Source organism: Marmota marmota, unplaced genomic scaffold (assembly GCF_001458135.2).
Source record: "Marmota marmota marmota unplaced genomic scaffold, marMar, whole genome shotgun sequence".
NCBI classification, from domain to species: Eukaryota; Metazoa; Chordata; class Mammalia; order Rodentia; family Sciuridae; genus Marmota; species Marmota marmota.
This window is the reverse complement of record NW_026000093.1, coordinates 19,167,890-19,195,847: the sequence shown is the minus strand read 5'-3', so window position 1 is coordinate 19,195,847 and position 27,958 is coordinate 19,167,890. Positions and strand designations below refer to the sequence as shown.

At 38.5% G+C, this 27,958-nt stretch overlaps 2 long non-coding RNA genes across 4 annotated transcripts in view; one reads left to right on the top strand and one right to left on the bottom strand.

Moving 5' to 3' along the window:
* The window catches only part of LOC125610572, a 265,267-nt gene that overhangs the window by 200,906 nt on the left and 36,403 nt on the right, over positions 1-27,958 (bottom strand). The window lies entirely within an intron of this gene.
* Positions 2,602-27,083, top strand: LOC125610573. 2 transcript variants are annotated; one of them, XR_007340575.1, is made up of 4 exons: positions 2,602-9,810; positions 10,179-10,368; positions 13,285-16,123; positions 16,620-27,083. It is a non-coding gene; the product is annotated as an uncharacterized LOC125610573 (long non-coding RNA). The 2 variants fall into 2 exon arrangements; XR_007340576.1 differs by having other exon boundaries at positions 13,285-27,083.

The following is a 27,958-nucleotide window of genomic DNA, read 5'->3' as shown; positions in this document are numbered from 1 at the left end:
CACCCAGGCGCTGAACCTTAGCAATCTGTCTGCAAGCCGCAGGCGAATTGCAGCCTGAAATTACCTGATCTATGGCTGAATGAGCTGCGGTCAGTCGAAAACAGGGAAGGTGACGTCAGTTTACCAACATGGTGGCTGCTGGCCTCCTCTGTGGTCTGACCGGTGTGGAGAACCGAGATGGACCGCTTCCTTCCCCCGTCTCGAACCCAGAATTCAGCCCTGAGTACGGTGCTTGCGCGGCTGGCAGAAACTGCAGCGCTGTAACCCTGCGTCTCTATCCCAGCGCGGGCTGCAGACTCTAGCCACGGGGCGATTTGCTGAATAAGCAGTGTTACCCTCCGTGCGACAAACCTCTCGCGTTTGAGTCCCCGTAGCCGATCCTCGTGCGATGGAAATCCTTCCTCCAGGTTCCGGAGCACCCCACTATTACTGGAAATTCCTAACAAGATATCCTTTAGCCGTCCTGACTTGTCATACTCCCACACAGTGAAGCAGCACACGGGGGTAATGCACTCCCCTCGCCGCCATCTTCCTTCTCATGGCTGGATGATTTTTAAAATTCCTCAGTCTTCAAGCAAAAATTTCCTTATACAAAACACTCCAAAGAACGAAAACAAAAAGCAATAAAGAATAGAGGGAAAATATTTATGAATCTCTTCCAACAGCATAGTAAAATCTAAGGATGCTGTGACCAAGTAGCATGCCTCCCAGGAATTCAACTATATTTTAATATCAGGTAGTTAATTTTTAGATTACCATGTTTTTAAAAAAAAATCATCCCCCCCAAAAAATCAGTAATATTCAATAGGTCATCATGATGAAATTCTTGCAAATCAAGTTTTATAAGGGAACTTCAATAATCCAATGAAGAGTATTCACCTAGTATTTATTTAACATCATATTTAATAATAAAATATTAGACACAGAAACATAATTTAATTAATCAAGAATAAGATCAGGATGGTCACCAGCAATCCTGATATTCAGCATTTACCAGAATTACTAGCTATTGTAATAAAACAAAGTAAATAATAGAGAGGTAGAAAACTTAAAAAAAAAGGCCCAAACTACCATTATTTGCATAAAATAAGTGTGTTTGCACAGACTTTTAAGTGAATCAACAGGCAAATTAAAACTAGTTTGAGTACAGAGAGACTGCTAGATGCAAATCAGTGTGAAAAAAGGAACATTTCTACATACAGCTATCACTGTACCCAAATTTAAAAAATGCAATAAAAACTGTTTTATTTAAAATAGCAATAAAATCTATAAGGACTCATGATGCCAGAACTTGCCTTTACACAATGACTAGAAGCAATGGAGTCCTTTTCCCCTTTCCCTCTTCTTCCCATGATCAGTTTCTCTTCTACTAAGAAATCATCCTCTTTGTCACAAACTCTTGTATTTCCTAATTTAAAAACAGAACAAAACCATCTTTGGATCCCACATTCCCCTCTAGTTACCACCTGTTTCTCTAGTTAACTTCACAGCTACCTTAACGCAATCAATTCATCCTTGAAGCCAAATTTTTGTTTCTCCATTTTTTCAAATGTAGGGTCATTTCAGTCTGCAACTTAGCTTCAATCAGATAACTTTGAATAAGAACACTAATCCAGATACACAAATCTCGCCTGTGAGTTTAAATAATATCTAAATACTGATATTCAACATCTAGAATTGGTGCCATTACCCCATGCTCCAATGTACAGGTTTCCCTCGTATCAGGAAAAGGTATTGGCAACCACCCAGAGTCATCTTTGATTCCTATTTCTCTCTCTTCATTCATATCCAATCTACCAACAAATCCTTTTTAACACTTTCCCTCCAAATATATTGGAGATGAGTCTGCTATAACCATGGTCACTGCCACAGCCTTCCCAGGGCACCCCATATTCTTATCTCAATCTGTTCTAGTCTCCTCACTGTTCGCCACAGCCTTCCCAGGGCACCCCATATTCTTATCTCAATCTGTTCTAGTCTCCTCACTGTTCGCCACAGCAGTCCCTGCCACCATCTCTAACCTCACCTACTATCATTGTGTCTCTTACAAGTTCAAAAAGCAGACATTTCTTCTATCCCTTGAACTGGTTCTCCACACTGCAATAAATCCTTTCTATTTGTTCTTCCCTCTGCTTGGAATACTGACTTTTGTTTTGTTTTCACTTGCTTATTGTCTGTTTCCCTCGCTAAAATATAAGCTCCTTGGGATCAACAATTCATCTGATATATTCACCACCATATTCTTCACAACCCAGTGTTTGGCATAGTGTAGCATCTCAATAAGCATTTTAAATAATAACTGTAAACTTACTCCTGGAGGTTTCCATAGCCAGTCCCTATTGTGTGTGGAAACCCAAGATAAAATGAATCAGTATTTAAAAAAAAAAAAAAAAAAAGCTCATCCAGGCGCAGTGTTGCATGCCTATAATCCCAGTAGCTCCTGAAGCTGAGGCAGGGGGATCAAGAGTTGAATGCCAGCCTCAGCATTGGCAAGAAGCTAATCAACTTAGTGAGACCCTGTCTGTAAATAAAATACAAAATAGGGCTGGGGATGTGGCTCAGTGATCAAATATCCATGAGTTCAATCCCTGGTACCCCCCCCCCAAAAAAAACTCACACTTTAATTTCTCATTTCCTCACTTTTTAAAATACTTTCAACATATTCTTTGATTTTCAAAAGAGGAGTCCACTATCATACCAATAACCCTTGCTCGTGAGAACTAAATATTCACACCTTCCATTCATAACCCACATCTGCAGAAGAGTTAGCCTTATGATGTGGAATGCTATATGGAGGCGATGCTCTATCCCTGATGGAAGGGGAACACATGACTCCTATAATAAGCTCCACATATCCACAAGTAAATCTGGTGTGTTTGTTAACTTTTTATTGCTGTGACAAAATACCTGAGATAAATAATTTGTAAGAAAGAAAGGTTTATTTTGGCTCATGGATTCAGAGGTTTCAATCCATGATCAGTTAGCCCTGTGGCAGCACAGTACATCATGGTAGGAAATGGAGCTGCTCACCTTATGGCAGCCAGAATTCAAAGAAAGAAAGGAAGGGCAGGGATTTCAACATCCCCATCAAGGGCACATATGCAATGACCTAACTTCCTGCCACTAGGACCCACCTCCTAAAAGTTCTACCACCTCCCAGTGGTGGCGACCAAGCCTTTAACACATGGGCCTTTGGGAGACATTTCAAACCCAAACAGTAGCATCTGGAGAATCAGAAGCAGATTTGTATTGCTATTTCATTTTCACTAAGAAATGGAGTGGATCGTGTTTTGTTTAGCTACCTGCATGATGAAAATTAGTTTCCAAACAACTCTCTGCTGAATAATGAAGGCAGGATCATTCTAGAGAGTACACTAATTTCAAACTGATCCATAAATATTGCTAACATAAGCATATCCACTTATGAACCTGAACTATGACTTCTTTGTTTGTGGGCCAAATGCTACAAATAAAAGAGGAACAAAGATGGAGAGGAAGCATGTCCATCTGTCCTCAGAAGGTCCCATTCATATTCCACTTAACAAGAGGAACTGTGCTTTAGCTTTTTCCTTTTTATTATGAAAGACAAACTCAGTAGCACTTCTTCCAGTTAATTATCTCTTGTATTCTCTTCCATTGAAATGAGGATTTTATGTGATTCATAGCAAAAGGTTAACCCCAGCAAAAACAGAAAGCTTGAACAATTGTTAAACAATGTGAATTTTTTTTGAACACTTAATACTATTTTCATCCTAATAAAATTCTAACTCTGTCAAAAGAAAGGGGGCATATGCCAAGAAATACATATTCTACCACTTTTACTTTTATGATTTTGGAGACCATTAAATAACTGAAAAATAAAAAAGTAAACTGTAGCCAAGTAGGAGAGAAAAGGGTACTCTGTGTCTTTAAGCTAGGGAGAAAAATAAAACCCAATAATTCTGAATGTATTGCTTTAGTCATCTGGTTTCATTCTATTAATGACCTTTAACATCTGCAAAAATATTGTGAAAAGCTAATTTTGTTTGTACTGAGGTGGTGCAGAACAGTTTCTGGCTGTCACTCTAGGATATGCTATAAAATAAAATTGTCATTCTGGGAGTCTGACAAAAACCTACTGTACAGATCCAGCTTATTTACAACATCCAGGAATGAAAAGAAAACAGAATTTTACAACACGTCCATATGCAAAAAAAAATGAATAGTACTTACACGTGTGTTTGTGTGTGTGTGTGCATGTGTGTTAGCAATTCTACTTACAGATAACTTCCAAGATTAAAGATTTTTAATAATGTTTTATGGCATTCAACAAGAATTTCTAACCAGCAAAACCATTTTTCTGTAAGTGGTGTACTGCTAAAATATAAGAAAGCATTCCTCAACAGCGTATGTTTTGATTTACTTCGGGAGCTCTTCAGAAAGGAGAAATGGCCTCCTTTCCTCATTTTGACATGTCTTATGTTTCCATTAATTAAATAGGAATTTTTGGAAAAGAGGTATGTCATCAAGGTTAATGTATTGCCTTTACATCCTTAGAGGCCAAGGCTAAAAATATACCAAGGAACCATCAAAAAGAATCAATGTAGTCACTCGAGCCTTGTCCTTAATACTCATTCGCCATTGTGCTATCAAATTTTGCGAATGATTTGTGGAACCTGCTGTAGAATATAAAAGGGCCAGATTTGTGGGCCTAAAGAATGCAGGAGCTTCATGGTTCAGGAGTTTAATAAGCAGCACATGCCCACCTCAGAGAGGAGAGAAGAATGGGTCCAAATAGTGGCCTCTTGGAAGAGCCTTGCAGCCATTTAGCCAAAGCTTCCATCTGATAATTAAGTCTTCTTGACAACATGTCAACCATGAGGCCAAACACTAATGCGTGATACTTGTAATAAAAGGGAGTTCACTGTCTCCTAAGGCATCAGCTATTTTGGGAAACTTTGACTTGTAAAAGTCAAACTTTTCCACTAAAACTTTTTTTCTTGAGGGTACTCTTGGAGACCACAGAGAATTTCCTTCTGCATCACCTCCTGTGATATATTTGAGGATAGGTGAAATATGTTCCGGTTCCATTGACATATAGTCTGTGGCATGACTTAAGACCCATTCATTATTGAGTTTTTGCAGTTGTTTACAAATAAACAGCAGAGATGGAGATAAATGGATAGATAGATAGTGATTGATAGATGATGGATAGATATGTTGAGAGAGAGAGAGCTTCTACAGACATCCTGAAAATGATCAGAGTCACAAAAGACTATCACTTGAATGTCTGAATATTAATATTTTTAGCAATAAAGAGTGTCATCTGGCAGATATATCACAGTGTTTTGCTCCTACTGAGTTTGCCAGCTTAGGCAGAATTGCAAAGCCTTTCACAATAGTTTCAGTTAAATTTATTCCTTGAATGGGCATTGATGATTTTAAGGACCATAATTGCTCAGCCCTGCATATCACATGTTTTATTTGTTATCTTATGCAATTCGACCTCTAATTTCAATCTTTTATGATTTAGAACTACAAGGGAACATACACTTGCTGGCCATTCCATTATTTGTCTCCCCTAGAACACTGTCAAAACCACACAAAGGAGGCAAAATAAGCCAATCCTTCCCATTTGGACTTACATAAGAGTTTTACCCTCCTTTCTTCAATCAGTTTTACATTAGCCTCCTAACTGTAGTTATAATAGAGGAAGTTTCCAACTTGCACTAACAGTGCCAAATAAACACCTGATAGGGTGGAATCCTCCATGTGGCTGGGAAGAGACAGTGATCTATAAGCAGTCTTCAAGTCAGTTGACATGCTTTGAAGATGAATAAAGTTTTATTTTAACCTTCCCTTTCTGGTTGTTGACTCTCACCCCACTCAGTTATCATACCCCAACTCTCCTACAGCAGCACAATGAATGGGCTTCAGAGTGATGTATTTTCTTTTCATCTCCAAATATGTACAGTTCTATAATGGGCCATCTGTCATTTTGTGATACCATGTAGACTACAATGCCCAAAAGTTTTGTTGTCATAGCAACCACACCAAAGTCTCCAAAGCAAACTCTGTAATCTTTCCTACTCTCAAATTCTATCCAATGTATGGTGGGGGCTAAAAATTCCAGGTGATTTAATTCCCTAATGTTGTTACCTGTTTAGAATTAACGCTTCACCTAGTCACCTCAAATTTCAATGAAGTGCATTATAATGTTACTTAAAAGGACGAGCAAAAGTGAGCTGTGATTTTTCATTTTTTAGGTGAGTTTTGTTAGAAGGAAGTTAAGTCTTGGTTTGAATTCTAGAGAGATACTCAGATGTAGCAATCAAACCTTCCTTTTCACTTTGCTGAAGACCAATTTTAGAAGAGCTGAGAAAAAAAAATTCAGCTCATTGTTCATATTCTTGTCTCCTATCTCATAGTGTTCCAGAGCATCTGTGCCACATTATTGCAGGATAAAGGAACCAAGAGTGTATTCTGTGGAGAAGGAGAGAAAAGAGGTTTTTAATCTTGATTTACTTTATTTCTTCAGAGACTATCTTTTACTTATCGTTACCTTCTTTCCTGTCCTGTAGTCATGAAAATGGTTCATTTTCTTTCTCTTTTTTTATTTTACATCTTCCATAGAAGGCATGTCTGCATGGCTCTGGTGGATAGAGTCTCACAGGGAAGCAAGTCAAATCTCTTTACACTCCCCTCCGCTGCCTGGTGTCTTTCAAGCTATTAACAACTTTTTCATCCTTTTATTTTTAAAAAAGAATTAAGAAACTAAGATTCAGTCTCAGTTACTTAGGAAACAAAACAGGTTGCCTGAGCACTTGGAGGAAAGGAAATGAGTTGTATGGAGATTAGTTAGGGGCAGCTGGAAAAAAAAAATCTAAGACAGGAATATGAGGGCATGGGCTGTGAGCATGAAGGGGAAAATACTGATGGAAAAAAATACCTTAGGATATCCATGCATTCATTCGACAAGGTGGTAGGCACCATCTAGATTGCTATAGGAGAAGGAATTAAAAAATGAGTTAAAATATGATCCCTAAACTGAGGCTGTGGGAAGTGGGCTTTCATGCATGGTTGGTGGGGAATAAAATAGATAACAACCACTTAGTGGAGTAATTTAGCTATGTAATATATACATATATTCTATCAATAAAGCTTATATAATTTTAATTCATTTTATAATACTGATTCACATGCTCATTATTTACAATATTGACAAAGGACAAAATGATGTAAAAATATTCATAGTCTCACCACCTGAAGATAATCATTCTTAAATTTTGGCTATATTCTTCTAGGCTTTCTAAAGAAAATTTTACATAGCTCTGATTCTACACAAATGTGTGTGTGTGTGTGTGTGTATTTCATTGTGTTGTTTTTAATTCTGGAACACCTCCCCTAAAATGATGGCTTCATCACTTTGGATATTAGTACAAATATTTTATAAACATCATTTTTCAAAATTGTATAATTGACCACAATGTGGTTATATCATAATGATATATCATAGTGTTACTAAACCATGGGCCAAACATCAAAGAAATGGTTTGATGGCTTTACCACTTTATAAATAATGCTACAGAGAACATCTTTGAATTATATCCTCTGAATATATTCTCCATGTAAAATGAATATCTCTAGAACATAAAAATCATAAAAAGCAATGGGTACAATGTACATTTCATACCATTCATTGTTTTTGTTTTCCAGTGGCTGATTTGTGACACATTGAGAACGAGAATTGTGTGTCTAACTAATTTTCTGGGGCCTCTTGGGTCAACTCTTATACTCTGCCATCAGTCAAATGTGCCTTAATTTTGTTGTTTCTTAATACCTTTCTCAATCAGTTCACTGAAAGAATAAAATAGCTCCATTATTTCATCTTCTGGGGGCTTTCTAAATATCCTATGAAAATTCCTTTCAGCTTGGCTATTCCAAATTGGGTGGCTGTTCTAGTGAGAACTGATGGAATGTCCAATAGGCCAGGCACCGTGTTATTTTAGGCTAATTTAATCTTCATACTTTCAGTCCCCCACCCATTTTCATTTCCACTGATGATCTATTAAAACAATCCGAACTTCTTATAAAGATGTATCCCCTGTGGTGAGTCTGCAATGAAAAGTGAAAATGGTGTTATGGATTAAATTGACTCCCCCAAAATCTTGGTGTTAAAGCCATAAACTCTATTCTTGGAGACAGGTCTTTTACTGAGGTTACTCAGGTTAAATGAGGTACAAAGGGCGATGCCCCAATCCAATACGACTGATAAAGGAACAACAAGGGAAGCCAAGAGTGTGTGCACAGAGAATACGCCTTGTGTGGACACAGTGAAAAAAACAGCTGTTTTCAAGCAAGGAGAGAGGCCTCAGGAGAAACAGCCCAACATCATGTATTATCTTGGACTTCCAGCCTCCAGAACTGAATGAGAATAAATTTCAGTTGTTTAAGCATCCTGGTCACTGGTATTTTGTTATGGCAACCCGAATATACTAATAACAGATGGTAAGGTAGGCTCGGTCCTCAAGGGATTTAAAACCCAGTTGTATAAAAAATGTATAATCCACTTTGCCTGGAGCTTCATAAACTCAGACCGTACACAACATCAAGACAGCAATCCTTTTCCAGATGAACATCCTTCCATAGAACACAACCATCCCAGCCTACCTTACAGCCCTCCATCTAATTAAGGAAATGCTTGTGTTCTGCTGTGGTATCAAAAGAGTGCTGGGAAATCTGCTTCTCCTGGATACCATGTGGTATGTCTCCTATGTGCCCTGTGTGGCCACAAGAATCCCATTCAATTCTTTAAAATGTACTCATGCCACAGTATAGAAAGCGCCATCGGCATCAAGGTCCCTGAGACCCAGAGAAGGTTGTGGCCTCCCCTCTTCTTATGGCAAACTGTATGTGATAGAGAGTCCTTTCTGCTGGGCATGTGCATGAATGGGTTTGGGTCTGGGGGCCACAATTCAGTCCAAAACACTATTTTCATTTTGTTAAGCATAGCTCACTGCAAGAGATACATCTTTAGTAAGATGCCTGGATTGTTAGAGAAGACTATCAGGGAAAATGGGCTGGGGACTGAACATTGGAAGTATAAAGATTAAATTGGTCTAAAATAACAGGTACTTCAGTAAACTAGATGAGAAAATATCCTCGACCCAGTAGAATCCTTCTGCAGCCTAAGCACAAAATAATGCTGACATCTAGCTTCATTTTACAGAAATTTCCTTGACACACTCCTTTTATTTTTATGAGCTATTCAGCGGAGCCCATTTATCCTAAGTCTTAGGTAAAAACCTTGGGCATCTGGGCCAAGGAACCATTTAAGAAAAGTCCAAGGATCTCTATTTAAAGTTGCCTTTAGACCAAGTTTGACTGTTTGGTTTTCATCCTCACAGGTACATTCCTTTTCTTGAAGGTGCCACATCCTTCATGACCACATCCTTGGTCATGTCTGTCCCATTAAGTGCATGTTTGGGTTCCTGCCTATGTACGAGAGAACAACCTCTATAACATATATAAGCATAAGAAAATTTAGGCGATACAGAAATGCGATACATATGCAGGGGAAATGAAAGCTATTTTTTTTATCATGTACCTTGACTTGAATGCTCACCTGCATTTGATCTTTCAATCCTCAAACCTCCCTAGATGAAAGATGATACGAATGCTCTCATCTACAGAGAGAGCATATGAAGCTTACACACACTACTGCAACTTGTCCAGATGGAGTGGCCGAGCCAGCGTTCAAACCCAGATCAGCTAACCCCAGAGGCTGCACCGTTAACCTCCACTCTGTGCTCAACAGGTCTAAAAAAAGAGGTACCATGAGAAGTTCAAAGAAATGAGGAATTGGCATATCTTAGGGCAATGGTCTGTTGAGATGGTATAACTTAAAATAGCTGTTGAAAGTGGGATGGAATATGAAGGTTTGGGGGTTTAGAAAAGATTCACATTAAAATCTTGAAGAACTATTTTTCTGAAGGATGTTAAAGGAACTGAGGACTCTATGTTTTGTGTATGTTTTGTGAAGAGAAAGTTGAGACAGTCATGTTATAATACTTTCCTTCTCTCCATGAAGGGAGCTAACTCAGAATGTTAGAAACAAAGGATTTCAATTAACAGATTCGAGATGTGAGGTTTTCATATTGGTGATGAGACAGATGAATTAATCCCATGTTTCACCGTAGGTTGTCTCCAAAGCTTTGAGGGAAACCAGCATTCTCTAATTCCCATAGAGACCCAGAAAGTGTCCTCCCTGTGGGTTTACATAAGCCCTTGCTCTTTGGCTGGAGTACAAGTCTCCTTCGATGTAACACAGGAGAGTCCATTTTACAAGGATCTGCTTGAAGTTTCACGGCCCTGAGACCTTCAAGTGATGTAAGTGATGTGCATGTGTGTATTTCTATGTGTGTCTCTATGTTTTTATGTGTGGGTTGTGCATTGACATATATATGTTTGCAATTGAAAAAAATCATAAGTTACTCTATATTACACTGATAGCATGGTTAAAAGATAAAGAGATATAGACATTAATCATTGAAAAAGGCACCTCTCTCCTTAGAAGTCTGTGACTGAGGTGGGTGATGATGAGCAACGTAAGTCACCAGTTAACCTTCCTACCTAGCTCTGCATTCCAAAAGAGAATAATAAAGGCTTCTCAACACACTCATCTTACTGCCTCTATTACTTGAAGTGGATAATCAGCTTAACACTGTGAGGATGATGTTGAATGTGTGTTGATTTCTCTTTGGTATTGATTGCTGTGCTTTGACATACTATTCTCGTTATTATGCACCGAGGCACCACCTGGCATCATTGTCTATCTTAACGACTCATGAGTCAGGTGATCATCCTTTCTGCAGTTCTTTCTCGTTGTATTCAGTTGCCCATGTATATTTCTAGATCTCCAGACATGGCTTATTGGTTTAAGTTACCATTTTCTATTTTACAGTTTAGGTTAAAACTATATAGTTTCAGACAGAAATTTCTCTGAAATTCAGTGACAGATTTTTTCTAGAGTATGTTTTACTCAACTGCCATTTCACAGCAGTTTCCACTTTGGTTCCTTAGTAGGGAGCTGTCTAAATATAAGTGGTAGGTATACCATGGCACATGTGTGGGCAATCAAAAGAAGTATGTCTATCCGATAACAATTACGGTGAGAATTATGATTGTCTGCTTCCACAAAGAAGCAAAAGCTCACATAGGACCTTTCCTTCTATTCTGTCTATTCACCTGTCCACCTGGCTCAGACAAGCAACAGGTGGCACCCAGACAATCAAGAGCAAAGCTCATCACCTACACTTGGGACAACTGAGACCCTGATATTCTTTCTGTAGCCCCAGCACTTGCATGGCTCCTGAAAGACAGCACCCTACAAACGTTAGAGTTCTCCTTGTGAGCAATTCCAAGAAAATTATTCCAGAAATAACTCTTCCAACTGATTCCCTCTCCTCCATGTGTAAGTACAGGATCATGTGAGGCTTCAGTTTCCTCAGCTCACATTTTATAAATGGATCAATAGTGGGGATGGTTCACCAGGGTGTCTGAGGCTTTGTATTTTTCTGACCCTTAGGCAACAAGAGCCAAAAACAACTGTCAATGCTCTGGAAGCCTCTAAGCCCAACATCACTAAGCACACATCATTGTAATTTGTCTGTGCCCCCTCACTTGATGTCTGATGTGCTTGGGTCTGAGTTTCTGAAGACCACCATGAGCATGGCCCTTCCACCTTCTCCCCAACACGCTGGTGCCAACATGAAGCAAACAGGCACGCAACTCTCCTGGCCCTTGGTAATTTGCTGAGTTATTCTTCCTAACAGCACCACCACCCATCCCTGGCTGAGTGCCTGGACCCCACATTCCTTCTGCAATGAGCCACTTGCTCAATTGGCTAACGTATCCCCAGTTCTCCAGAAGCACTGGCTCTTTAGTTGTTGGCAGAGGCTCTCGTCTTGAGAATGGGTCTTTAAAATAACTCAACCTTGACATCAGAAATTGCTTCTTCATAGAGAATCTAGAGCTTGCCCTCTCTGGAGACTTGACTTCAAAACTGAAGGAATGTCCAATTTGAAAAACAGAATTTGCTGATATGTTACAGCTGGACACATAACTCTATGCCATCTAAATGGGACACATGAGGTAGTTGTTAATACATTTCCTCTGAAATGAAGACACTTAAGAAAGGAATCTCACTGGTGGGTCTGTATAGAGCACATTTATGTGCCATTAACATGATGCAGCTAGATGATTGCTCTAAAGTAGTTGTTTTTATTGATGGATAATAATTCTACAGAATAGTTGGTTTCACTGTGGCATATCTGTACATGCACATAGCATGATTTAGTCCATTTCATTTCCCTTGCCCTCCCGCCTCCTGCCTTCCCTGATCTTTTTCTCTCTACCCCACTGGTCTCCCTTCTATTTTTATGAGATCTCTTTTGCTCCTTTTCCTCTCTAACTTCCACAAGAGAGAAAACAATGACCCTTGACTTTCTAAGTCTGGCTTCTTTCAGTTAACATAATGCTCTCCACTTCCATCTATTTTTTCTATATGTGTCATAATTGTGTGTTAGAGTAATTTTGGCATGCTAAATGTCTTGAGGAACCTCCACATTCTTTTCCACAATGGCTGCATTAATTTATATCACCACCAACAGTGGAAGAGAGTTTTCCTTTTTTCACATTTTCAGTAGCATATTATTTTTTGTCTTTTGGATAAGAGTCATTCTAACTGGGGCTAGATGATGTCTCATTGTGGTTTGATTTACGTTTCCCTGATGATTAATAATGTTGAAAAAAATTTCATTTTAAAGAAAAAGTTTCGGGGCTGGGGATGTGGCTTAAGCGGTAGCGCGCTCGCCTGGCATGTGTGCGGCCCAGGTTCGATCCTCAGCATCACATACAAACAAAGATGTTGTGTCTGCCGAAAACTAAAAATAAATAAATAAATATTTTAAAAAAAAAAAGAAAGAAAAAGTTTTACACTATACATCCCTTCCAAAATGCAAAACAAACACACATACACACACACACACACACACACACACACTTACGTCAGTCCTCTTAGGAATTGGCCAGGATGGTAAGATTTGGAATTTTAAATAGGCTAATACTATTACTTTATTACTGGATGCTTAAAACAGATACAACTCGTGAACTGACCGTCTTTCATTTTCTTATAAAATGTTGTTTGGCACCTGGTGCTTTTGTAGATCTTTATCATTTTGCTTCTCTTAAATATCACAGAAATTGATTTTTTTTCTTAATATTTGGACTTCTTATTTTCCCCAGCACAGGTCATAGTCTCCCAAATAATTTGTAACTACAAGATACACAGGGAGGAGGAGGCATGCTCATAGAAGGCCCCATCTTGAGTGACAGGACCATGAGACAACCTGAACTCCTAGTGTCTATTGGGCACTTAAAATGGACCAACTTGGACTGCAGCTGAATCGCAAGGGAAAATACACCAAGAAATGGAAAGGATGTTGCAATGGATCTTCTCTCATTTGTCTTGTTTGTTCAAAGTTTATCACACTTTTTTCTTTTATGGAAACAGGTTTTCGGCTTCACTGTAGCTACCCCTTCCCTTCACATCACCAGGGCATCAAAGTGAGATTCCTGGAGGTGAGAGTTGAGCTTCTGCCCTAGGTGGGCAGCATGATTACATCAGAGCAGTCAGCTACAGAGCAGGTGCCAGGGGAACTGGAAGCCAGAGCTTGGTGTTTCTTTCTGAAAGAACCTGCTTTCAGATACCAGGTCACTTAGTAGATGATCAACTTACACTGTTTGGATGCTGCAAACAAGATCAATTTCATGTTCGGCCATTGCCTTTTCTTTGAGCAGCCCTGCTCCATCCCTGAATCATCATCCATCCACAAGCTGACTTCAACCTGATCAGCCTTACGCTAACATATTCTTACACCTAGTCTTACAAAACTAATTTATTTTTGCTTTTCACTCCCCACCTTTAAATTTTCCCCAGATAGTCAAGACAAGGATTGCCTTCCTGGTTATGTCTCTTTTAGCTAGGTGAACTTGTACAAATCACATATTATCTCTGAGCTGTAGTTTTCATGTGAAAGAAAAAAAAAAGAAGGAAAAAATGTTTGCTTTAAAGAACTATTCTAGGAATCAAATAAGATATTTTTTCTGAAAATGTTTTAATGAGTGACACAAAATGGATATATGTCTCCCACAACTAGGGCTACTCCCTCATCTAGGCAGGCACCCTCCTCCATGTGCTATCTCAAAATACCCCCAATAAACCTATCATCTTTCATGGCATCCACAGGAGCTATATTTTCTCCTATGAATGTCCTGCCTGTGAGTATGCAGAATGGAGTCCAAATACTAATTTATTCAGATTTTGTAAATTTCTTTACTTAGTTTCATTAGGAAGTATCTTCCCGGAGCTAAAACTACATCTTCACAAGCACTCACGGGGCCTTTCACTTTGGTCCTATGATAACCAAGAGATCTGAGCCCCATTTTAACTAGCATAAGCCTGTGCTTAGGTTAGTAACAATGCAATTGGAAGATGTAGAAAATTAGGAATCATATTATTATAACCCAGAATATTGAAGAGAAATATTGTGATCGTGCTTAATGGTTGAAAGAATGCTTTTTGGAGAGTAAAGAGTCAAGTCCCTCCCCTGCCTGAGCTATCATGCCAGCCGTCATGGTCCCCTCTTGCTGCTGTTAGCCTCTCATAATGTAAAACATTTCTTCATTTCCAGCAGATAATACTTTCAGTGAAAAGGTAATTTTTGAAGTCTATTACTTGCATTCTTAGTGAAGAGCACAATGTAGCATTTTGTTCTAATATGCCATTGAAATTGTTGGAGTAGGTACACCATGGAATCAAATACAAAATGTCAAAATGGTTTCCATTAACTATGCACATTTGCACTGCTTCGGTTAATGGCCATGTTTTTGTTCTTTTCCTTCATCTTCACATCTATAAGATGAAATGATTCAGTTGATGTAACTGAAAAGTACACTGAAAAGGTAGAGAGGAAATCACAAAAGCATCAAGCCACAATGCCACCCACATACTTTATTTCATAATGAAGTTTAATAATGATAGAAACTGTCGTTGGATTTAAACATCAGTCATTTCAGCAATTGTAGTTAATGTGAATCTCTCATACCGAGTGATGTTTTAGAAAAACATGGCAGGGATTGTGTATTATATTGAACTGAAATGTCATAATGAAATCTTAACTAGGTGCTATTATTGTAATACATATTATGTTAAGAGAAATTTACTTCAACCTGGAAAGATAAAATAAGTAGTGTTTCTTTCAACAACATAAATTCAGAAAAAAAATCATTTTACTTTAAAAGAAAGTTTTCTTTGCATGTTTTTTAGACTGAACATGAACATACATATGCACCCATTACTTATGACAGTAGGTGCTGTGCGATGTATCTTGAAGGAAAATACACAACAAAAATATCATTATTCAATTTTCTTTGACACAAAATTATCTCCAGAAAGAAATCTGTGATTCATAAGAATTATAGGTCTTATTTTTTTAAATACAAATACTATCTGAGTTAGTCCTTTAATCTGTCTTGAAAGGAAAAGGATAATCCTAATGGTAAAACACTAGATCTAATCCTTCATAAACTCTCTCATGCTGAGGTTAAACCCTCAATGCCAGGAAGCCTGACTGAGGCCACCACATTTGCTGAGTCATTCAGCTGCAACTTGCTGTCTTTGCTGTGCTCTCTGATAGTATGGGTCCTGCTGATGTCTGCAAAAGACAGGCAACGACATCAAAGGAGAGCAACACCTGAAAACGTGCATTTTCTGCTGCCTACCCACTTTCCACCCCACTACAACAGGCTGGGCCCACATCAAAAAGGTTTAGTAAACCTCTAAAAGTGCAGAGGAACTTTTCACAACTTCAGGCTCGCTCGCTGGTTGAAGAAAAGAGAACCAAGTTCATTTTTCACTTCTGAGTATCATGTCCTCTTCCTTGCTGTAGGAAAAAGGATGAGAAAGAAGCTAAGTGGCTTTCCATAGCATAGTGTCTCCCCGGAGTCCACAGCACATATCAGGAGGTTAAGAGCAACTGACCAAAGCAACAAATCCTTGTACCCTGCTTACATGGCCACTTGGGTAAGTTTCATTGTTTTCCCCCTTGGAAGTGTTTTTCCTTGTCAGTTTGGGTTCCCTGGGGTTCTTTGTGTTTAATATGTGCATTCCTGCATTTTAACAGTTTCACAATGTATTAGATAAATGCACCAGGTTCCATGGAACAGCCAGAACATTTATCTTTGCCACCAGATGGCAGTGTAATACCATTCATGCATGCCTAAAACAAGGGGGAAAATGGGCTCAAGGGACTTTGGATAAGTACTATCCATTATACCCTGAAATAAGATGTCATTTCCATTATGCATTCAATGATGATACATTTATAAAGCTATCAATGGCTATGGCTAAAGAATTTCAGTTACCTGCCACTGGGCAATAAACCACACATCAAAATTTACTGGTTGAAAGAGTAATTGTCACAATTCTGTGGATTGATTGCGATCAACTGGGCTACTCTTCCCAATTGATTTTCTCTTACACAAGATGGAGCTGAGCTCTCTCCTATGTTTATTTTCAGTTAGGACTCTGGCGAAAGCTGGGATTTCCAAGATGGCCTCTCATGCTCAAGGACTTCTCTCTACATGGTCCATCACTATTCAAATCTTGCACAAGCTTCAATACAGCATGGCAAGTGGCCGCTGAAATAGCAGCTCATCCAAGTGGACAAGCCCATTGTTCAAGGGTGATAAAAGCCTCCTCTTGAATCACACTTGCTAATATTCCATTGGCCTAGACGCTCCATGGGAGAGGAACTACATATAAGCAACTGGACAGTCCACCACACAAATATAAAAGGATCCAAGCACAATGTCAGAAAGCTCTCCCAGTATGATTTACATTAGAAACCTCATAAATCTACATTTATTTTCTCAGAAAATCATAAATAAAACAAATGGTGCTGACACATCTTGTAAAACGTCAGAAAAATAGACCATCCAGTTGTTCCCCTGAGCACTTTGCATAGAAAGGCACAACCCAGGCTGTGGCCCTAGAATTTTGGGAACTAAAACTCAACATGTTAAGGACACCCATGGTTAAGCAAGCTAAAAGAGAAGACTAGCAATAAATAAACTTTAAAAGGAAATTTTCAGAACCAGATGTAAATTTAGTCGTTTACAAAGACAGGCCTACCTAGTGTACGAATGGAAGCTACTTTTAAACTCAACCCTTGTAAATAAATCCTCCAGGACAACAAATTATAAAGGCAGTAGTTTCTTTATGAACACAAATTTGGAAGAAAGGAAACTGGATATTCTCAAGGGATATTTCCATTAAGGCCTGATGAATTGTCCTTCTCTGTTCTACAAATATCGCTATTTTAAGAACTGACTCAGTTCTGTTCAATTACAGTAACATTGCCTCTCAACAAGACTAGAAAAATACTGACCAAACATTATTTCCACTAGCCAAGATTATGAACAGGGTAAAGGAGAAAAGTTAACACTTTTTCTCAACATCTTGTGTTGCATCAAGACAGTCATTTTTCTTCATGCAAGATAATAATCACAGTATTGATGCCTAACCCAGTAAGCATTGTTGACACATGATGTTGATTCAGTAATGAGTGCACTTCCATTTTTAATCTGATAATCCCCATGGCTAACAGATTGCTGTAGCCAAATGATGCTTTTGTAGTTCAGTTAACATCTGCCAATAATTGAACCCAAGAACAGTATCCATCAACAATTCTAAATTTACTTCCCAGAATCAGTATTAAACTAAACAACAAGGCCTTGCATCCTCTAAGACAGTTTATTAAATTCACTTACATATAAAATTTATACACTCTGCAAATGTAACTGATATACGCTGGCATAATTCCTGATGTTTCAGTGAATTAGAAACAAAATGGGGAAGGAACATTTACTGAAAATCTTCAGTAGGGGTTTGTGTTTTCCACTGGGCATTAATATTACAAATATGTTGTCTTGGAAATGAATCTGAGTTGTGCAGGCAGCATTTCTTTGTAAGAACCTTGTAACTCAAACTTTCAAAATTCAGCTTATATAAAAAGAATGTGATTTTTTCTAAGATGATCTTCCTCCCATGGCAAAATATCATTCATTGCATTATAAGTGTTTTATTCAATGGGAATGGAGAAATATTTCACTCATTGACCAAAACTGGGCAAGAATTCATTATATGTAAGAATTTTGTCTCTTTAAATATTAGACATCTCATATGTCAATATCAAAATGCCACTTTACCCAAACTTGCTACTACACAGAATTTTCTTAGGAAAAGTATTTATTGGAGTACTTATGGAATGGTAATGTTCAACATATGAAATATCAGTACATGGCTCCATATTTGGAGTCATATAAACTGTTTTAAGAATTCAATTCTTAAATTTCAACTCACAGTAAAACATGTATCATTTGAAGAGTTTGTTATCACCTTCAACTCAACATCCTGGGTTGGGATCCATCAATAATGTTTTCAGTGTGCCCTGAGGAATGCTAGGGGGCTTCCAGAGCTCACCAAAAGGCCACAGTCTAGAGAGAATGAGGTAGACTTCAAGCCTCCCCCAGCTCCTATCCTGCAGAGAAACTTCTTCTTTTTGTTTTATGTGATTTCCTCTTAACAGTTTTGTTAAAGGAAAGTAAATGTTGAGCATGTGGTAAGTGCTTAGTAAACGTTTTTCTTTTCTCTTGTCCCTCCTTGTCCCAACCCGAAATCTAATATGACTTTCCCAACCCAGATAGTTTCTATCAGCAATCATACTTTACACCTAACAATCTTGATATCTTGGCTTCCACCTAAGCTCTTCCCTATTTGCCTCCCATAGACCTTCTTCACTAAGTCCCATTGGTGATCTTCCATGTGTCTCAAAATCACCCCTTCTCTCCATTCCTTCTACCAAGGTGTTCCAACACTGTCATGCAGGAAGTCCAGGCGATGGCTTTTGGTCACAATGACCTGCCCTTGGTCTTTTATGTCAGTCCTGACAATGCAGCTAACTTCTGCAGCTCTCCTGCTCTGATATACTTCCCAATTCGTCTACCTCAGAGGCTCGAAAGACTACTGAGGTGTGATCTTTTATGTGAAGTAACTTTCAAAAAATCTAAAGTCGTGCTGACTTCAATACTGTTCTGAAACTAACACTTTGTAGGGAACCTAGAGCGGGTTAAATAGGTTGATGATCAGAAGTTAAGGTTGATATTGTCTGTTCATGTCTTCAAAGCACATCTGAGTAGAATATTCCAAGGTTTTTCTCTCTGGAGGGAAGGAAGGAAGGAGGGAGGGGAAGAGGGAAAATGAAAGGGAGGAAAGTTGGATGAGTTGTCAAAAAGTCTGAGAATTCTACATAATATATTATGTCATTGTGGGTAAAAATAAATATTAACATATTAATGGTTCTGATAAGTATGACACTTAAGAAGCCCACTTAGGTTTTTAAACTTGCTATTCCACATACTTATTTAAAAATCAAAACCTTTTTTGTTTTTATCTTTAGCACAACTACTAAAATCCTGAAGAACTTGTGTTCTAAAAATGTTTGATAAAATTTTCCATAATAGTTAGGGCAATAGAGGGCTGGGGTTGTGGCTCAGCAGTTGAGGGTTCACCTAGCACATGCAAGGCCCTAGGTTTGATCCTCAGCACCACATAAAAATAAATAAAAAATAAAGGCATTGTGTCCAACTACAACTAAAAATTAAATATTAAAAAATAGCTACTGCACTAGATACAGATATTAAATACAACAAATAATTATTACAACATTACTACCATTCATAAGTGTTCGCAGAATAAGCCCAAAGAGTTTATTCTATCATTCAAGGTACTCTGTTATTTACTGCTCTCTTATTCTCTCCTTATACTGATAGCAGTTAAAGCCACTGGGTTACATTATGAAATTCGAATCCTACTTCTGCTAAATACTAACCCTGGGACTCTGGAAAATACACATTTTCTCTGCTTCAGTTTTCTCATTTATGAAACAGATAATGAATGCATGTATTTCCTGGGTGTAGGAAGTAGATGTGAACACGGATCTATCGACTCCAATGCTCTAGGAAAACCACTTGCTTTTCACTCTCCCCTTTATCCTCATGGAAGAGCAGTTAGTGAGAAACCCTAAGTTACAGGGACCAGAGGACAGCACTGCTCTTTTTGAGTATTTGTAGGGGACTCTAAGCAAATCAGAGAATAACTTCTGCGTCTGTGCCCAAAAGACAGAAGTAGGAGTTTGGTAAAAGTGAGAGAAGGCAAATTTTAGCTCACCATGAAGACTTGTCAACAATCTCAGCTGTGCAAAGTTTACAGACACTCCTTAGAAAAACCAACATCTGCCCCTGATTCTTTTCCAGAATATTCAAGGGGGCTTTCAAGTCTTGGTGTTCTTAGATTACCTGACTCTATATGACTCCTAAGTTTCCTTTCCAGTCCTGATGTGTTACCATCCTGGACACCGTGACACACCTAGGAACTGAAATTTATGGAGTAACATTCATGAGCAAGTCCACTCGTTTCTTCCCACCTTCACTCTTAATGCATCTGTTTCAGGAAGTGTTTTCAAAGATTATGGTATTGGGAGTGTTCTTTTCCAATATAACCTCAAATATTCTCAGGACAGGGCGCTAAATCACATGCACTAAAAATTCTCTGAAATGACAAGTACAGGCCTTACAAGAACGGCCCTCATAGGAAGCTCCAGAAGAAAACTGAGGAGGTTCCTCTGGATCTCTAGGTCCACCAGAGAGCCTTCCCTAAACAGCAAGGCCAGGTTCACAGAGCTTTTGTAATTAATCCCGGAATCCTGAAGGGACCATTCTGTTCCTTCTCACAGCTGCTGCTATGAGTCACATAAAACACCACCTTGGTTCTAAGACCAGAACTTGAATCATACATTAGGACTAAGAACTCAATCTAAAAAGGCATAAAATCCAAATTATTTCCATGCTGCTGTAGCAAGTATTAAAAAAAACACACATAATTTCATAATATAGATTTTTGCAATGATGAAAAGGCAGCTATCATTTATAGTTCCCGTTCAGAATGGACACTTATTTATAAATGAATGGTTCTGTAATAACACAATGGCACCTTCATAAATCTCTCCAATGTATGGCAGTCTGGAACACATCTGATGAGAAATGTGTTTACTCTTTCAGGATTAAAAATAGAAAAACACAATAGAACAAGTTCATTGGTAGGTTCAGGTGGCCACTTAGTTTATAATAGAATCAGGAAATGAAAGTGCCCTGTGGTGCAGTCAGAAATCCAGGAGAACCCGTCTTCAGCTAACACAAAAGCAAAGCATTCTAGTAAGTTCAGTTGTCATCATTAAAATAAATAAATAAATAAATAACGGTATACCTCCTTTCAATCAGCTAAATATTTATTCAAATCTTCAGCCTGTTATTTCTTCATTAACAAGGTTCCCCCCGCTGCTCGGCAGAATATGTGAGGAACTTTGCAAATGTCAGATGCACTCAAGTTGAATCAACCAGGGGAAGTGATAAAAAGGCTCATAATCAAGTAGAACTACAATAGTGGCACATTTCAAGCTGGGAAATAATAGATCAATACAGAAGGCTCTTTCCCATGGGATAATACTGCTATTTGTTCTTATTTTTGTGACTTGTTTTTACTCATCACATCACAAGTACAATGCTTTTCTGTGTTAACCTTCAATTTGTAAATGATCATTTGTATTCTAATCCTCAGAACACTGAAACCCGAGAAAAAAAGGGTGCAATTTTTTAAAGAAAAGCTGTCTTGTGAACAAAGGAGAGTAAAATAGAATAACCAAAGTATTTTAGAGAAAGAATTAGTGGTTTATGAGCTCCTGGTTAGCATATGAAAATCTCATCCTAATAGATAAATCAAGCTTTAGGAGGCAAGGTTTGTGAAACATAGACAGATATAGCAAAGGTCCTCGCAATACAAGTTTTAAAAGCTTTCGTTTAACCTGGCATTAGGGAAGTCTAACCTGCTCATTTGCTTCTTGTGAAAAACTAATGCTTATTGTCTTCAAGACACAGATGTTTTACACTTAATTTTGTGGTGTCAAAGGTATCTTGGTTTGCTAAGGGAAGTGTTCATAAGCCAAAACATTAACATTAACACTGGTGCTAATATAAAATTTTATCAAATTAACTTCTTTTATATGATTCTGTGTTATAGTCCTCACCACTCGCCAATAAGAAAACATGCCCCTAGTCAATTTATCTTGTAAGCCAGTTTCCTTATATCATTTCAGATACATATTACAATCCAACATCTCACTATTATAAAAAAATACTGTTCATAACATGGAACCAGCTTATAAAGATTGTTTTTCCTTCATAAAAGGTAATGAGATGGTATCAAAATATGGAACTTCAAAATACGTTTCCAAAATCACAAAGAAGAAAATGTTCCAATGTGTAGATAAGTAAATGAACCCACCAAAATGTTATGGTAACAGTGCACATCTTTCTTGTTTTAATAAAATTCTGTATGAATGTTTTTCTCTTTCCAAATATAAACAGACATTTCTTTTAGAAAAGTGTCATTACAATAAGTGGGTGACACACCATGAAAAGGATCAAGTGGCTGGTCACCCAAGGGCTCTTCAACAATAACTGATAATAGTGATTTTAATTGTGATGTGAGAACTTTCACAACCTTCTAGAGGATCCCAGGCAAAAGTGAGACCAGAAGGATAGAAATGCCTGGAAAATCCAAAACTCAATATATCAATGTTTAAATGGACCTTTCACATCCTTAAGTACAGAAAGAATGAAGAGACAAGGCAGGGAAAATAATTTAACAATGTAATAGTGCCACGTTCGTCCCTTGCCTCTCCAGGAGTTACCTGGTCCCCAGGTCTCAGCACGCTTGCCTCAGAGAGGTCAGCACAGTGCAAAAGGACAAACCATCAAAGAAGGACATGAAATCAGGTCAAGTGTTTACTGTTCCTGATGCTGCCATCTGAAGACCTGTCAGTCATCCCAGATAAGGGATGATAAGTCCATTGATGAGGTCATCTGGACTGAAGGTAAGGGAACTCTGTGAAGAAGGGAGACATGGCTTATAAAGAAAAGAGGAGAAACAGTGTAATTTAAGACGTAGAATTTGGTGTTTCCCCTATATTACAGGAATTGATTTTTCATATCAAACAAATGGCGTGTTAACATCCACGATGAGCGAAATGATTGCAAAGTCATCTAAGTACGAGGATGTCATAAGGGCATAGGTAAAATCAAATAGTGCTTAGATTAATGTCTTTCTTTTCTTTCCATGTATACTTTGCCCCAGGATATTCCATAGGACAACTCAGTAGGTTGCATAATTTTTGCCTGATATTCCTAAGGAAAACAAAGATGTGTTACTGGACCCCAGTGTCCAGGGACATCTGCCTTCACACAATATCCGAGTGGTTGTGTAGAAGAAGCTGGTTTCTTTTGAGCTGGCTGAGAGTTTATTTATTTATTTTTTTTACTTTGCATGGAAATTCTACGGAAAGCCTAATAGTACAGAATGCAGTCGGGAATCATTTGTAATACTCAAATGCAACATGGATTTTATTTTATGCCTCCTCCTAAATAAGCCTTTTCTAAATATATTTTTGAAGACTGACGGCACATAAAAGGGAGCTATTAAGGAGAACCGCAGGGTGTCTGTGATGGGAAGGACTGATTATCCCTGACAGCCTCCAACTTTTGAATTCCTGGAAAGGCAAACCGCGAATGTTTTGTGGAGCCTCGCATGCAGATAAATTTTATGCCACATTGCCCTCCAACCCTTTCCCTCCTCTTTCCTCTCCCCTGCCTTCCCAGCCTCTTCTAAAATGGTACATCTGTTATGGGGTGTTCTTGGGCAGCTTTCTTATATGTCATCTGGACCAGCATGGTTCAGACCTATCAGCATGTTGTAAACGTCAAGCTTGCTTACTCCTATAGCTGCCTTCTAATTAGAACGCACTATATTTATTTGCACACCCTTTTGCATTGCATTAGTCGGATACTCCGGGGGAAAGCTCTGTGCTTTCCAAACACTGAATTTCAGGGAGGTCCTCAGCAAAACCATGAAACGAATTTGAATCTTACCTTTCGTTCAGTTTTCAGTCTGTGACCTTGCACCCAGATTCCATGAATAGAACATTGTCCTCCCAGGGCAGAGGCTCAATAACTGGACATTTTCTGGGTCCCTGAATTTGTACAATGAGATATCAACTCCAATCTGAGAACACAATGCTCCAGTGACGGCCAGGAATGGCTGCAATATTGATGCCTTTCAATGTAGATCACATTCACTGAGCAGAACTCAATAAAATGATACTGTAGTTAACAAGTTTTATAACACAAAGTTACTTTAAAACATGGAACTAATCAGAGGGAAGCCTGTTTATGCGTGTCAGCACCACATTTAATTGTCAATAAATAAACAAAGATTTGCTTCACCTATTGTCATGTATATCAAGTAAGTCATTAATCTAAACTAATGAAGCTTAAGATATATGACAGTGTTTATGGAGCTCCCTCTTAATGATATGTTTGCTTTTCATTTCAATGCCAAGAGAGCCCATTATCAAGAAAGCAGCACATTATGGTCCAAACGCATTGAAATCTACAGCACCGTTCTTTGTTCTGAGTTCACAATAAGCAGCGCTTGCACTTACATATTCATGTACTCTCCGAGATGAAAAGCATTAGTTAGACACGAATATGGGTTGGGTGGGGGGAGGGGAGACAATGCAATCCATCAGAGGCGCCTGCTCTGTTGCGGGGTTTCCCCCTTTGGGTTTTTAAGCTCACCTGGAAAGAAAAAGGAGACTAAATCCAGCCCCATTCATGCACATATCCACGTTGAAACACAATGAGTTCTGATCACTAAAGAACGTCCCAAATCTCTAAAGAACGCAAACCCAGGATGCCAAGCTGAAAATAAATAGCTCCTAGGTAATAAATGTGAGTATTCTACACTTATTCCAGTGTTCACATTAGTCCTAAAGCTTTGATAGTTTCCAAAGAAAAAGTAATTATTTCTTATTCTGGAGGAGAATAATGTGGACAAATTAACGTCAATCAAACCTTAATGATTCCCATACCTGATGACATGACAAATGGAGAATACTTGACCCTTTGGGCCAATGCCACCAATGGATTTTGCTGCAGGCTCCGACAACCAAATTAAAGACTAAGCCATATTGCAGTTTTATTTACTTAAATCTGGGAAAATATGCCTCAAATGGAACCAGAGCGCAAATGGACACGGCATGTCTATGCACAGATCAGGGCAAAAGACTATTATTACAATGGCCAAGGATCTTGACTGTTTCGTCCGTGGTCTATGTATTTCCGGACTCTTCCACAGCCCCAGGCCCCTGGCTTCGTGGTGGGAATGAGATGATGACTGGCTCATTCTACGAAGGAAGCCACGATAGGAAAACAGAAGGATTTTTAAAAGCTTTTCTAGAAACACCTTTCTCTCCTTTCCCATTCTGCTGCCTCCCTCCCATAAGAACATGAAGTAAGCTCGCTCCTATCAGAGAGCTTTCTCCTCTCTGTCTTCCGGATCATGTAGGAAGGTCCCTTACGAAGCCATGAGTTCGTTCCTTCACTTCTCCACTTGTTCAAGCTGAAACAAAATTCTGTTCATTTCTTCAAGACATACCTGCACAGCAAGACTCACAGGGATGCTGGCCCTCCTGGAGGTCAGAGACACATGTTTTGCTAATTGGAAACCTGGTAGGCAGCACTACAGAGCTGTGTGAACAAAGTCTTTTAAGCCACAGGTGCACAGAGGAGGTTGACTGAGTGGCAGTCCCCAGAGCACCACCGCATAAACAAGGCCCTGAAAGGTAATTTGACTTTGGGCAGTCACATTCCAACCTTGGGGCAAGGGTAGACACAATGACAAATCAACAGAGCATGATACACCACCGAGTGTTCGAGATCACCCATATGTCTAAATGCTGGAGATCATGAAACGAAACCACAGATGTTGGTGTCTATGAGTGTATGTGGGGTGGGGGAAGGTCCTGGAACCAAGCTCCTACACATTCACAGAGATAACTATGTGAAAAATACATAATATCCCCAATCTCTCTAGCTCAGACTGCGTCAAAGGCATCCTAGACAGAAATAAGCCTGTCATTACTTAGAGCTGTAAAAAAATTGTTTCCTATATGATTTACTAATTATTTATTCATTCCCAGTCTTCTTTGTGATTAAGAAGTAATTCCTAATGTGTAAATATGCACAATATAACGAGTGATAATTTTTTCCAGTAAGATTTAAAGAGAGGGTTTCTGGTTTAGTAAAGCACTGTGTTTGGAAGACAGAAAACTAGTTATAATTACTCTTCAAAAATTATAATATATTAAAATATTCTAGAACAGGCTTTCTCAGCTTCAGCATGATTGACATGAAGGCCATCCCGTGCATTGCAGGATGTTTAACAGTATACCGTGGCTCTAACTACTAGATGCCAGTAGGAAACTCCCCAGTTGTGACAACCAAAAATGTCTCCAAACATTGCCAAATATCCCCTAGGGGTATAATCACCCCGAGTTAAGATTCCCAGCTCTGAACATTCATGTTTAATGAACACAATTTAATCTTGTTTGGTGACTCAAAATGCACATCAAAATCCAATTATGACTTAGGGTGGACACCCAAGGCAGGAACAGAGGCAGTTTAATGTTCTAATTAATGGAACATCAGAAAACAGAGCTAATAGTAAAAAAGAAAAAGTAATACATATCAGTCTCTTATATTGCAATGACCACTTATGAGGAAAACATTCATTATTTACAACATCTTGTAAGTCAGAAAGTTTCAAGAGGCGAAGTGATTAGTTCAAGGCCCCCCACTGGAACTTTGGCGACCTGCAAACCCTATTTCTCTCTTAACATTAGGGCTCCTTGACCTGCATTTGGTGTGAATATACTTTGTATACAATCAGAGATGTGAAAAAAAAATGTGCTCTATATGTGTAGTAAGAATTGTAATGCATTCTGCTGTCATATATTACTAAATTTTTTTTTTAGTTATACATGACAGTAGAATGTATTTTGATATATCAGATACACATGGAATATAACTTCCCATTTTTGTGGTTGTTCATGATGCAGAGTTACACCCAAGTATTCCTCTATGAACATAGGAAAGTTATGTCCCATTCATTCTACTGTCTTTCCCATTCCCATCTCCCTCTTTTCCCCATTCCTGCCTTTCCAATCTGGTGAACCTCCACTCCTCACTCCTTCCTACCCCCCTCAACCTTTGCCTATTGTGAGTTGGCATCCACATATCAGAGAGAACATTCAGCCTTTGGTTTTGGGGGATTGGCTTATTTCATTTAGCATGATGGTCTCCAGTTCCATCCATTTACTGGCAAAAGCCATATTTTCATTCTTCTTTATGGCTGAGTAATATTCCATTGTGTATATATACCACAATTTCTTTATCCATTCATCTGTTGAGGGGCACCTAACCTCCACTTAACATTGTCTTAAATTGTTTTTCAATTTTCCCATTGGTATTATATTTATAATGCCAAAATACAATTGGACATGAGAGCGCAACTCCAACCTCAAGATATGTGGATTCTTTGATACTGTGAGGAAAGTAAGTAAGTAAATAAATAAATAAATAGTCAAAAGCTCATCAAGATAAGAAGCACTTGGACTTCCTTGGGCAATGGGCAACTATGTCAGAAGACAAATGTAAATCAAAATAGAAAATATATTGAACTATTAGTTAGTAAACATATCATGGCATTGTATTTGACACTTTTGAAAAGCATCTATCTATCTATATATGTATAATTTAGTTAATTATTTATATAGTATCTTGCTATATTGCCCAGGCTGGCCTAAAACTCACAATCTTACTACCCTGGTCACCCAAGTAGCTGGGA